The 11,373-nt window shown below is 37.6% G+C and overlaps 1 long non-coding RNA gene across 7 annotated transcripts in view; it reads left to right on the top strand.

Annotated features, from left to right (window-relative positions):
* LOC136025326 (uncharacterized) overlaps window positions 1–11,373 on the top strand; it is a 101,772-nt gene that overhangs the window by 50,144 nt on the left and 40,255 nt on the right. For all 7 annotated transcript variants that reach the window (XR_010617059.1, XR_010617063.1, XR_010617058.1 and 4 more), the window contains one exon: window positions 8,404–8,618. This is a non-coding gene — a long non-coding RNA (uncharacterized LOC136025326). The remainder of the gene's footprint in view (window positions 1–8,403; window positions 8,619–11,373) is intronic.

Below are 11,373 nucleotides of genomic sequence, written 5' to 3'. Positions count from 1 at the left end.
AACTGATTAACGAAGTCATTTTGAAATCTTCGTTTCTTTGTAAATGTAATTTACAAAAAAAAATTCATTACGCTTAAAAATTTTCAGCTTATTTTAGAAAAGTGCGAATGAAAGTCGCCCTGTATGGAATTTTAATATCAATAGTTACATCAAAAGAAACGCAGTTTTATGCTGATTTAAAATATATAAGTTTCATCAAGTTTGGTCTAACATCCAAGAAAGAGAGCTTTTCTGAATCTTCAAGTTTTATTGTGAATTGAAGATTCGAACCAAAAGAGTTCAAATGTGCCAAAAAATCTTTTAGAGAGTCCTAACCATGTTCCCAAACAGCAAGAATATCATCATCGAAGCGAAAACAGAGAGAGTGTTTTAAGGGGAAACTATTTAAAGCAGATTGTTCTATGAAATCCTTGTAAAAATTTGCCAAAAAAGGAGATAAAACAGTGCCGATGGGTCGGCCCTTGATCTGAAGGAAAAAGTTTTCTAACATAAAATACAACAAAAAACTTGTTGCAAAGACGTACAAGCGTAATTATTGTCTCAATTTCTAAGATTTTATAATCTGACCAAGCAGAATTTTCTTATAATTTTTTTTTTGTAAGGACTGTTCACATTTAAGGACATCGCATGGAGTGTACATGGAAACTGCATCAAAACTAGACAAGATAGTTTTTTCTGTTATACTTTGATTTTTCAGCTTCTCAACAAGATCTATGAACAAAATATTGAGAGTGAAATCGAACTAAGTCAAAAGACATCAAGTGCATGCACATTGTCAAAAGAGCGTATTTCAAGAATGGATTTGGGCATTAAGTCAGAACCTTCAGAGAATGCTTAAAGGAGAAGATCATTTGACACAAAGGCAAAATGTGCATTTAGTGATATTACCCTCCACTACAACTAATACACTTACCGCTACTATTACTTCAACTCCTATTTTTATTTGCAACTACTTGCAAGACTTACTAGGATTACGATGAAAATTTCAGGAATTATATTAATATTCAGGTTTTTAAAAGGTCATATCAGTATTGTCATAGCAAAGGCTAATTGTATTAAGTTGAAACTTCCAGGACATGATGAGAGAGATGTTTAACTGACCAAAAGGGCAATACTAGTTGTATCCCTTCAATAGTTTTAAACAGACAGTACCCCTACCATTCTTAGAAGCCATGTGTTCTGAATGGTCAGTACCCCCCCTGCCGTCTGTACAAGCGGTCAAAACCCCCGTATGACTACACAGACAAGTATTTGTTACATAATAGGGGGTTGTTTACTTCAGGATTTATATGGATATTATACAATAGGACTTTTTTGTCTGCTAGTCAGGCGGGGAAGTCCCGGTTGTAAAATAAAAAAATATTTAGTTCAATATGCTCGTGCTTCACACACAAACACACACATACATAGCCCTCCGCAGTCTTCAAACCAAGAATTTTCCGCCATTTCTAGGACCAGAACCGCTGTAGAGTCTTGACGTCTATTGATTTTCTAGGAAAAAAGTTTTGTTATTCTAGTAGCATGACAAACAAAGGGTGTCCCTCTATTTTCAGGAAACAGAAGCATCACGTGATCCGCTATTACTTTTCTAGGAACATTGGATTCCTATCCTTCTACCAGGAACGGGGAATTCTTTATTATTTCCAGGGGTGGGGTAGAAAACGGGTATTGAAGGAACTTCCTCATCAGTCTTGTATTAGATTTTGAGAATATCACTTCATTTAAAAAAAAAATGGATGCTTCCAGAAAGTTGAAGAAAAATTAGATTTCTGCTTAGATGCTGGAGAGTCTCTCTATATGTACCCCCCACCACCAAAAATGATCAGTATTATAGTTAAATTTAACCTACCATGACTCTATAATGGATAAACAACTAAAACTCCATCCCACTCCCCCATAAAAAAGCCCCCATTGAAGAAAAATATATCTCGGTCATCACGTTAAAATATATGCTTTTCTCCTCCGCATTTTCAATGTACCTCTTGCTATTCTAGCAGAAGATTAAAAATTTTGTAAAAAGATGCCTGGGTTAAAGCCTTAGTTTCGCCACCAGTCACAAAAAAGTCTTAGCTTCTAGCGAATGGTCGATGTTACGCTAATTGTGCGAAAGGGTGTATTCTTACCAACTGGTAAATTAAACCCGCTATTAGCACTTAACCAGGGCAACCAGATCACAAATAAAGTTTTTTCCTGATCAAATTGGCGAGTCATTTTCTACTTTAAATCCTTGATTTTTTTCTTAAAGCGGTGACTTAAATTCTGACTAGTTCCATTTCAAACGGTTAAAATCTATTCGATGAGGGGTACGAATAAATTAGTATTTGCTGATTAATTGCTAAAGAAAAGGGTCGCTTCTAACATTTGCACTGCTTGGAAAATTGACGCCTTTCAAGCACAAAAATAGATATGTAAATATGTCATATATTGAAGGATAAACATTGGGCTTGACAGAATATAAAAATATTATTTGTGCAAGAAAACGCATATTTTTATTTGATTGAAAATGTGTTTATTCTAAATACTTGCCCAATTTAACCGCTCAACATCTAGTCGGTGAGAGGGATAAACGCAAGTTATTACACAATAGTTAATTACTAAAAAGGGTCGCTTGTAACATCTGCTTTGTACGGTCAATTCCAACTCAAAAGTAAATATGGAAAAAGGAGCGACATTTTAACGGAAAAAGCTTATTATTTTCACTAAAATTAAGAAATAATATTTACATCAATTACATTTTTTAGTGGGGGGTTCCATGGTAGGGAATAGGAAGTGTGTCGTTTTAACTATAATGTGAGCCCCCCCCCCTGAAGTAGGTCAGATGTATCTGTAGACCGAAGACTAAAAGTTTACTGATTGTATGGCTTTTTCCTATAGAGTACCCTATTTATTATACGTATTTCTCATGAAAAGTTGCTTCTTATAGACAGATTACCCTACCCCCCCCCAAAAAAGTAAATAAATATAGTTTAACTGCCTTTTGCTATCTTGGAGAGGAGTTATCTTTTGAAAATAAAACTTTCAGAGCCGGGCATACAGACTTTACCTAGGAAGCAATTTTGAAGCATATACCAATCCTATTTGATCGCGCTTTGAGGAAATGACTGTGAATCTGGGTACTCGGGTTTAAAGGAAGCCCTGTATTCTCAATTATTTGCTGCACTATGATCTGGATTTCGAATTCTTGGCCTGAAATTAAAGCATTAAAGTTCCCAAGCAGCGGAATAACGGCAAATTTTTTAGACATTTTATCTATTAGTCAGAGCGCCAGATTCTGTATCGTGCACCCACCCATGCCGGAAGGTACAAAAATGCTGAGGACGGATCCTAGGGTAGTCGACCATGCTGAAAACAAATATCGTAGGGCGCGAGTTCGCCGTTGGGGCGTTTCTGAGATATAGGCCAAAAACGCCAAATTTCGCCTATAACTAAGTGTGACGATTCAGGATTTTTTTGCGACTTATTGGGTTGAGGAATCTGGCGTAATGTCATATCAATCGAAAGAAGAGATCTAGATCTACAAGAATGTGATATTTAAATTGAAAAAAAAAACACTATTTTTTTCTCTATTTACTGCAGTTTCAAAATAAGTGCTGTAAATTTCAACAAATATCTCAAAGAAAGGCTAAAAACTCGAAATTTCTTTAAGGCAACAATTTTTTTTTATATTCGAAAAGAAAGTGCATTCAATTCCTACAATTTGAGCTAAAAACATATAAACTATTTTTATTTTTAAAAGGTTTGTGATTTTTTTTTAGTGTCATTGAAATGATCACTAGCTGTATCGTGAAAAGGGACATATTTTTTTTCTTCAAAGGGTAGGAATACTTCAAACTTCCTAACTGTTTAAAATTTTTAACTTTTACTTAAAAATAAAAATAGGTTTAAAAAAATGTTGACTAAAAAGTGTTTTTTTTTTTTTTTTTTTTTTTTTTTTTTTTTTTTTTTTTTTTTTTTTTTTTTTTTTTTTTTTTTTTTTTTTTTTTTAGAATGGACGAATATGTTTTCTGGTGTACTAAGGCGTCTGTAATTACCTTTTTGGGACCTGATTTGCCAGTAATACGACTGAGCTATTTACTACATGAAAGAATTCTGCTTCACAGATGGATTCAGTCGGCGCATTGGAGTTGTCTTACTCGGCATGCCCGTAAAATTGGGTAATAGTAACTGATTAGGGACCTGTTGTAATTAAAAGTAAAAGGTATCAAATAAAATTTTCACAAATATTCCTCATTTTCTTCTTCCGAGAATTCAGATGGGGGCAAGGTCAGACTCCCTGCATGCCCTCCTCGTTCAGCGGCAGGAGTATAAGCTACAGCATCCTTTCATTTTTGAGCAGCTACAGTCTTTCCTGCATCTTCCACTTTTGCATCTGCAGTAAGATTCCAGGCTGGATGCTTCTTTACAGTTTGAGACGACCGCATCTACTCCCCCTTCAGCTGTCTTCCATCCAAGGACAAGTGGATCTGAAATGCTCGGCTGAGCCTGTACTGACGACAAGATTATCCATGAAGCGAATATGGCTATTCGTATGCATGGCTTGAAGGTGTCGTCAGAAGATGGAAGTCTTTTCACATCTTGTTTTTGGCACCGAATGTAAGCCCTTACACTGGCCAGTGAATTGAATCCGGCCTGTTTACCGTATTGTTTACAAAGACCAGGAATTTTGATAGGTCGTAAAATTCTCTAAACGCGTCGACTGAAAGCTTCCCTTCTGCATCCTTGATCTGCTCCGTCACAGACACTATTTTTGAGGCAAAAGTTGGAGACACCGCGGTGTTTAAGAAAGAAGCTTTCCCGACGCCGATGAAAAAGTTCGTTGTCTCACACCCTGATTGACAGTGCACGAACGGTAACATAATCTGCTCCTCTTTGGACAAGTGGACTCCATCCGCCAGCTCGTGTACAGGGATAATGTAAGTCGAAAACTTCAAGAAAAGTTCACTCAGTCCCTCAGCTTGAAGCTCTTCAAAATATGAACACAGGCTACTGCCACGTCTGTGTCGTTGGCATGCACAACGATGCTACGATGCTACAAGCGTAACGGCTAGTGTACTTGGCATGTGTCATAAGGCGTTGGTCAGCCTCTTCGTGGCTGGAGGACGAGCATTCCTCGTAGTAACAGTGTTCTGGTAAAGTTGGACAGCAGCCACGCTTGACCAGAGACACTTTGAATCTCTCCTTGAACCCACCTGAGAGAAAAAGGCTGAGTGCGTTTGGAAGCTGATCACTCATTTGCTCCCAGGTTTCATGCAAAATTTTGAGGAGCCGGCTTTTAGACGCTGAGCTTGCAAGTACGGCATCCCATTCTTCAATTGTGCTAAGAGTGGAAATCTGGAGGTTTTCCCCTTTCCCTTGTCGGAGTCTGCATGCTGATTTCAAGGAGATCAACTCTCCGGTGTCCGTTAGCTTCCCAAAAAGCCCATTGTACCGATGAGCGACAATGTGAACTTCAGGAATACCCACCGGAAGATAATTCAGCAATGATAGAAGCAATCTTTCCGCGAAGGTTTTGACTGTTTCAAACCTGGCAGGCCGATATGACCTTATCTTGGACATTAGGTCAATGATGTGTACTGTAGCTGATGCTGTTTCTTTGGATTTCAAAGTGACCGGCCAAGCTGAAAGTCCTCCTTTTTATCTTATCCAGTTCAACAGCACAGCTTTGTTCCCCACCCTCATTTTTCAGCCAGAGGATGTTTGTGGCGGAATGCTTGGTTGATTGCTGCGGAAGATGTTCAAAAATGAATGGAGGGAAAGGAAGAATCTCTTTTGTGAGGATCTTTGCAACGGCTTTCTCCTTTTCTTCGCCGTAGCTCAACTGAGCAGTAATGATTCTCTTCAAGGCTGTTACTTCAGAGCTCAGGAGATCGGTTTTAGGGACACCATTCACTTTCTGAGTTTTTCTCTCTGAAGGGAAAGTTCGGAGTACAACCTTTTTCACATCGTCTTTCTTGCTGCACAAAAAGTCCTCAACCACCTCTTTTCCTTTTGTGGCTACGCAAGTAATATCAGAAACAATCCTCTCATCGTCCATAACTTCTGACGTCACAATATTCACTAGGTCGAAGTCCACTCTGATGAACGGACTGCCACATGTAGTTAAAATGTCTCGAACAATATCTCCGTGAAATTTGTAATCGCGTCGTCGTCGACTGATTGTCTTCGTGATATTTCAATGTCTCTGTGGATACGTTGACTACTTATCCAAGCTTCAGTCTGCCTCTCATCCATTTGTTCTCCTATTATTCCGGCCGTCGTCTTTGCATCCTTGTTCACTGTACATTCCAGTATCTGATCGAAACAGGTGGCAGTAAACCTGGTGTGCGTTCTCTTCACTGGGAAGTATCCTTTCATGAGCCTTCTGTGTACATCAGGAAAGGTTGGTGGTAAACTTCGCATGTCATATAGGTACTGTATGAGACATCTTGTATACTGAGGATGGTCAGCCACCACCAAGTATGGCAACATCCGAACAGTTGCTGTCAAATGAGACTCCCAGTCACAGTCTCGTTCAGCATGATTGAATTGCATCGCTATTTCAAATATTTCCAAGAACTACCGCCAGAAAGCAAACGTGGTTGACGCATTTCGAAGGGTTCCGAAGGCATTCACTTTGGGAGCCAAAGTGATTAATGTATCGCTTGTTTCCTGAAGTGCAGTTTGCGCGTTAGCACCGTTTGCCAATGAAGTCCTGAATGACTCAATGGCACTACCCAGCTAGTCCAGACGGGATAAGTCTTCTTGTGCTTCGGATACTCTTCCAAGGACTCCCAGTAGAGGGCTAGCAAGGCCTCGTACAGTATGCAGTAGGCATTGATATCTTGGTAGTAGCCTTTCCCTTGAAATACCTTTTCGCATGTACCAGGTAGCAGCAGCTTTGCCTGCACTATAGTCTCTTTGAGTCCGGAGCTGTCCAGTATCTTACCAAATGCCTTCAGTTAGTTGAGCAGGAGGTGGAAGCCTCCCATCTCTACAGATGTGGGGTATTTACTTTTCACTCCCTCTGCTAGCTTATAAATGAAGAGATCTTGCGTGACCACCATATCGTCACATCCGACAGCTTTACTTATCGCCGTGAACGTTCGCAGAGATTTTTCGACTGTTGCATGGTTGTTTGGTGCTTCATGAAGGAAAAGCAAGATATTAGATTAAATATTGACACATCAATTTCAAATCACAGATGTTCCATTTGACAAGCATTTTCACTAGAACTGGAAGTTCCAATACTAAATCTGATTGATCAATGTAACATGCCTTTTTATCAGTCCTTATAAATCTAAATTAGTCAGTATCACCTAGTTTCTTGTGATATTTAATTTTGTAAATTACTTTCATTAAGTCTCTTACTTCTGCAAAAACAAAAAAATTACACTCATTTTTCCAGCCAACTTTACAACACCAAAAGTGCTTTTAAAAATTCTATTTCTTTAAAAATTGTTTTTTGATCTTCCAAATTTGTGTCATATTCTTCATTATCATCCATCAGCAAATCAGTATTTGCGTCAGAATCACACGTTGAATCAACCTGAAGTAATTGTTTTTTTTCTCCTTCCTAACTGACTCACTTTTCTTTTTCAACTTCTGCTTATCAATTTCTTTTGCTTAGCTTATCAATCAACTTCCCGCTAGGTAGCAGGCTACTAAACAAAATTAATATTATCGGGTACACTTGCAGACCCCCCAGATATAATAATTTAAACTTTTTTTCTTAGCTCAATGTGTTCGGAATTAAATGGGCTTTCTTTTTTTATATAAACAAATGCTTTATCTTGAAAAAAATTCGAGTTTTCAGCTTTTCTGTTAGAAATTTGTTCACAAAAATCTGACTTTTTTTAAAACTGCAATAAAAAGTGTACTATTTTTATTTTTTTTACAAACAAAAATCATATTCGTGTAGCCCCGAGTCTCTTCTTTCTATTGATATAGGAGTACACTGGATTTGACCAATCTTATCTTTAAAAAAATTAGAATCATCGAACTCTATTATAGGCTAAATTTGGTGTTTTTGGCCTATATCTCAGAAACGCCCCAATGGCAAACATGCGCCCTACGATATTCGTTTTCAGCATGGTTGACTACCATGGGATCCACTCTTAACATTTTTGTACCTTCCGGCATGGGTACTAATCGAAATAAGCGAGATATAGAATCTGGCGCCCTGACTATATATCATTCATTGAAAATAGTTTCTTTTATCCTCGTCGGGGACGTGAAAACTACTTAGAAAGTTGACAATTTAAGCTTGAGAGCAGATATAGATTTGACGGAAGGTTTCTAACAAAGTTAAAAAGGGGTATGGATGGCAAAGGGTGTGATCTATTCGAAGTGAATTTAACGTGGGATATGTCGAAAATAAGATTTATTTTTTCATCGTGGAAAACTAAAGTTTAATTTCTATTTAAGGAAAATTCGGACCAATGCCCCCAACCAGCAAAGAAGGCAAAGGCAAACGAAGATGTGGCTCCTACTGCGGACCCTTGAGACCAGCGACTAACAGGTATTGTGAAATCGCCGGCCTTTCCGTGGTAACGCAACAAAACAGGAAGAATGTGCCTCCTTCAGCCCTCCAGCGTGAGGAGAATGCACTCTTCAATCTTGACGAAGCTGGCAGTCAAATAGTGAGTAAAATTATTGATGTTCTTTCATCAAATGTATTTATTGGTGATAAAAGCTTGTCGGTTTTCAACCTAATGTATATTAAATAAAAAAAAACAAGTTTTTTTAACTGAAAGTAAGGAGCGACATTAAAACTTAAACGACCAGAAATTACTTCGTATATGAAAGAGGCTACTTCCTCATCAACACCTCGCTCTTTACGCTAAAGTTTGACTCTTTCTCTCAATTCTTATTTTTAAAACAGTAAAAAAACTTTAGCGTAAGGAGCTGGGCGTTGATGAGGAAGCAGCCTCTTTCATATACAAAGTAATTTCTGGTCGTTTTAAGTTTTAATGTCGCTCCTTACTTTCAGTTAAAAAAACTTGTTTTTTTTTATTTAATTTTTGAACGTTTTTGAATCAATGTATGTTTTGATTTTGGCTCTCCGCAGAGGAATAATTAAAACAAAATTTGCATTTTTTTTTTTTTGGCTAAATGGCTTTCTCATAATTTTGATCGAATGATTTTGAGAAAAAAAGAGCAGGGGAGGAAGCCTAGTTGCCCTCCGATTTTTTGGTTAATTAAAAAGACAACTAGAATTTTTAATTTCTTACGAATATTTTTATTAGTAAAAGATTTACGTAACTTATAAATTAGCTTACGTAAAGAACTTTTGTGTTCTCATATTTTTATTACATATATGAGGGGGTTCGCCCCCTTGTCAGATCCTCGCTCTTTACACTAAAGCTTAAATTTTGTCCCAGTTCATTAAGAATGACCAAAGAATCACAAAAGCCGTAGAATAAATAGTTGAAATTACTAAAAATACTTCAGCGTAAAGAGCGAGGTATTAGGAGGAGGTGATCCCCTCAAATGGGTAATAATTTCTGTTTGTTTTAAGTTTTAATGCTGCTCCTTACTTCCAGCTGAAAGAACTTTTTCATATTTATTTTTTCATTGTTTTTTTTAAATAATGCTAGTAAATCCTGCGCTCCCTTCATGGAGATTTTCTTCCCCCATGACAAATTATCGATGGAAAGTTCCCCCAGCACATCCCCCTCTTCTCAACCCCTCCCCCAACCAAAAAAATCCTCCTGAAAACGCACGTACACTTCCCAATAACCATTACTATATGTAAGCACTGGTCAAAGTTTGTAACTTGTTGCCCCTCCTACGGGGATTGTGGGGGAGTAAGTCGTTACCAAAGACTTAGTTATAAGGTTTTTCGACTACGCTGAATAAAATGGCTATCTCAGAATTTTTATCCGTTGACTTTGAGAAAATAATTAGCGTGGGAGGGGGCCTAGGTGCCCTCCAATTTTTTTGGTCACTTAAAAAGGGCACTAGAACTTTTCATTTCCGTTAGAATGAGCCCTCTTGCAACATTCTAGGACAACTGGGTCGATACGATCACCCCTGGGGAAAAAAACAAAAAAACAAATAAACACGCATCCGTGATCTGCCTTCTGGCAAAAAATACAAACTTCCACATTTTTGTAGATAGGAGCTTGAAACTTCTATAGTAGGGTTCTCTGATATGCTGAATCTGATGGTGTGATTTTCGTCAAGATTCTATGACTTCTAGGGGGCGTTTCCCCCTATTTTCTAAAATAACGCAAATTTTCTCAGGCTCGTAACTTTTGATGGGTAAGACTAAACTTGATGAAACTTATATATTTAAAGTCAGCGTTAAAATGCGATTCTTTTGATGTAGGTATTGGTATCAAAATTTCATTTTTTAGAGTTTTGGTTACTATTGAGCCGGGTCGCTCCTTACTACAGTTCGTTACCACGAACTGTTTGAAAACAGTAAAAAACTTTAGCGTAAAGAGCGGGGCGTTGATGAGGAAGCAGCCCCTTTCATATACGAAGTAATTTCTGTTCTTTTTAAGTTTTAATGTTGCTCCTTACTTTCAGTTAAAAAAACTTGTTTTTTTTATTTAATTTCTGAACGTTTTTGAATCAATGCATGTTTTGATTTTGGCTCTCCGCAGAGGAATAATTAAAACAAAATTTGGATTTTTTTTTTGGCTAAATGGCTTTCTCATAATTTTGATCGAATGATTTTGAGAAAAAAAGAGCGGGGGAGGAAGCCTAGTTGCCCTCTGATGTTTTGGTTAATTAAAAAGGCAAGTAGAATTTTTAATTTTTTACGAATATTTTTATTAGTAAAAGATTTACGCAACTTATAAATTAGCTTACGTAAAGAACTTTTGTATTCTCATATTTTTATTACATACATGAGGGGCTTCGCCCCCTTGTCAGATTCTCGCTCTTTACACTAAAGCTTAAATTTTGTCCCAGTTCATTAAGAATGACCCCAGAATCACAAAAGCCGTAGAATAAATAGTTGAAATTACTAAAAATACTTTAGCGTAAAGCGCGAGGTATTAGGAGGAGATGAGCCCCTCAAATGGGTAATAATTTCTGTTTGTTTTAAGTTTTAATGCTGCTCCTTACTTCCAGCTGAAAGAACTTTTTCATATTTATTTTTCCATTGTTTTTTTTTAAATAATGCTAGTAAATCCTGCGCTCCCTTCATGAAGATTTTCTTCCCCCATGACAAATTATTGATGGAAAGTTCCCCCAGTATATCCCCCTCTTCTCACCCCCCCCCCCCCCAACCAAAAAAAATCCTCCTGAAAGCGCCTGTACACTTCCCAATAACCATTACTATATGTAAGCACTGGTCAAAGTTTGTAACTTGTTGGCCCTCCCACGGGGACTTTGGGGGAGTAAATCGTCCCCAAAGACATAGTTATAAGGTTTTTCGACTAC

Source organism: Artemia franciscana, chromosome 3, assembly GCF_032884065.1.
Source record: "Artemia franciscana chromosome 3, ASM3288406v1, whole genome shotgun sequence".
NCBI classification, from domain to species: Eukaryota; Metazoa; Arthropoda; class Branchiopoda; order Anostraca; family Artemiidae; genus Artemia; species Artemia franciscana.
The sequence above is the reverse complement of the archived record's forward strand: the minus strand, read 5'-3'. Positions and strand labels throughout refer to the sequence as shown.